We start from the raw sequence: 2,588 nt of genomic DNA, 5'->3' as shown, positions 1-2,588 counted from the left end.
ACCTCAATCTAATAAATCTAACCCATAATAGTTTATTTCAGTGACTACATGCAGTTCTGACAAATAGCCTTAGAGATCAGCTCTACTGACCAGTTCAGGCTATTTAAATTTCTGGGCTACAAGCCTTTTTCTTAAAAAGACTTTTTATGGTATTTATCCCAAAGAAAATCCCATATTAAATCTATGCCATTTTGCTGGAAAACCTAATTATCAGTATATTTCATTTTCATTTGTGTGTTGGTGCGTCTATTATGCATGTTTTATAAGTTTATTTAAAAGTATATTTGCTGATTCTTTCTTAAAATTTTTCAATACAATATCTATAATTTCTCTTTAAAAAGTAAATAGGTACTTTTTTTGTCATTTTCTACTTTTAAATTGTGTACAAAATAAATGTGTGTAATCAGAGAAAAAATGAGGTTTTTTTGTTTTTTTTTTTTCCGGTTGGCAGAGCCAACTGAGGCTTTATTTTAGAAAAGACAAAACTGGCTTCTAGTTGGGGACATGGGCAAGAAGGGGTACCCCAGGTCCCCTGTTCCCTACACCCCCCTGCACAGCTCCTCGTCCCCAGGCTCTGGGGCCCCATGCAGAGGGGTGGCCTGGGGGGGGCTCAGTGGCAGTTCACTTGGGCAGGACGTCTGACGGCTCGGACACCAGCTTCCCATCGCAGGGCTCGGTGTCCTTCACAACCACAGCCTTGGTGGAGCTAGTGCAGCTGCCACCGGAGCTGAAGGAGTAGTTGTTGCCAGTGCCTGAGAGGCCCCTGAAGACGGGCCTCAGTGGACCCGAGTAGTAGCCACTGCAAGTCTTTGTATGAATATTCATGTTCTGCATCCCATATTCCAGCCGGCTCTCCCCGCCCTCCAGCAGCTTGCAGAGGTGGCGATCTCGATGTCCAGGGCCAGCTTGACGTTCATCAGTTCCTGGTACTCACGCAGCTGCTGCGCCATATCCTGCTTGGCCTGGTGCAGGGCGGCCTCCAGCTGGGCCAACTTGGCATTGGCGTCCTTAACAGCCAGCTCCCCACGCTGCTCGGCATTGGCGATGGCGGCCTCCAAGGAAGCCCTCTGGCCCTTCAGGCCCTCCATCTCAGCCTGGAGCCGGCTGATGGTCGGGTTCATCTCAAAGATCTCTGTCTTCCCGCGGCGGAGGCCATCCCCATGCTTCCCGGCCAGCGTCTGCAGTTCCTCGTACTTGATCTGGTACATGCTCTCGGCCTGGACCCGGCTGTGGTTGGCAATCTCCTTATACTGCGCCTTGACCTCGGTGATGATGCCGTCCAGGTCCAGGGAGCGGCTGTTGTCCATGGAGAGGACCACGGACGTGTTAGAGATCTGGGCCTGCAGCTCGCGGATCTCCTCTTCATACAGCCGCCTGAGGAAGTTAATCTCATCGGTCAGCCCTTCCAGGTGGGACTCCAGCTCTGCTCTGTTCATGTAAGCTTCATCCACATCCTTCTTGATGAGGACAAAGTCATTCTCCATCTCTGTTTGCTTGCTGATCTCATCCTTGTACTTATTCTTGAAGTCTTCCACCAGCCCCTACATGTTGCCAAGCTCTGTCTCTAGCTTCAGCTTCTCCTGGCTCAGTACCTCATGCTGCTGCCAAAGGTTGTTGATGTAGCTCTCGAACAAGTTGTCCATTTTGCTCCCAGTGGTCTTCTGCTGCTGCAGGAGGCTCCATGTGGTCTCCAGCATCTTGTTCTGCTTCTCCAGGAACTGCACCTTCTCAATGAAGGAAGCAAACTTGTTGAGGGTCTGATCTGCTCTTTCTCCTGCATCCACACAGCCTGGATGTTGGGGTCCACCTCCAGCTTAAGGGGGCTCAGCAGGCTCTGGTTCAACGTGATGGCTGTGATGTCCCCTGTACTCCCTGCCCCTCCGTAGCCCCCCATCAGACCCATGCCAGTGCCCAGGTTACCCCAGAAGCTGCTGCTGTCGCTGCCCACTCAAGATTAGGAGCTGACGTGGGTGCCGGGCCCGCTGGTGTAAGAGCGGCTGCTGAAGTTCTGGGGCCAGAGGAGGACACCTTGTAGGACTTCTGGGTGACCCTGATGGACATGGTGGAGGCTGAAGAAGTGGGCAGGTGGGCCAAAGCAGAGATTGGAGAAGGAACTGAGGACTGCTGCTTCTGGGCTGGGCATTATTTTTTATGTTATTTTATTAACCTCTTACAAGCCCATCAAAGGTGGGTCTACAGAAATCCTGACACACAGAAAGGTAAAAGGAAATGAACAGTTTTATTTAATAAGTATTGTAAGCGAGAAAGTTTTTCTGGTAAGTGTAGAGATAGGGGCAAGTTTTTTTTTTTTTTTTTTTGACTTTGAGAGACTATAACTCTTGACACTATTCCACATCCATGGTTATTTGCTATTTCTTCAACTGTGCCACCTGCCTTCTCTAGAGAGCTGGACTGTTCTCTGGGATGGGGGGGTTGCAAGTAGAACGGACCTCAAATATAAGAAATACCTTGGATTGAACATTACTTTTTTCACCCTTTCAAAATGGGTTAAGAATCAATTTACAGTTCCTCTTATGGGAAAAGGCTAATCGAAATTTTAATGAAAAATTTGACTTTGATGGTATTGA

The 2,588-nt window shown here is 48.8% G+C and overlaps 1 pseudogene; it reads right to left on the bottom strand.

The window, feature by feature from the left end:
• Positions 1-621: 621 nt before the first annotated feature.
• Positions 622-2,070, bottom strand: LOC119507485 (annotated as a pseudogene).
• Positions 2,071-2,588: the final 518 nt, after the last annotated feature.

Source organism: Choloepus didactylus, chromosome 12 (genome assembly GCF_015220235.1).
Source record: "Choloepus didactylus isolate mChoDid1 chromosome 12, mChoDid1.pri, whole genome shotgun sequence".
In the NCBI taxonomy this organism is placed as follows: Eukaryota; Metazoa; Chordata; class Mammalia; order Pilosa; family Megalonychidae; genus Choloepus; species Choloepus didactylus.
Note: the sequence above shows the minus strand (reverse complement) of the source record. Positions and strands in the feature narration are given on the sequence as shown.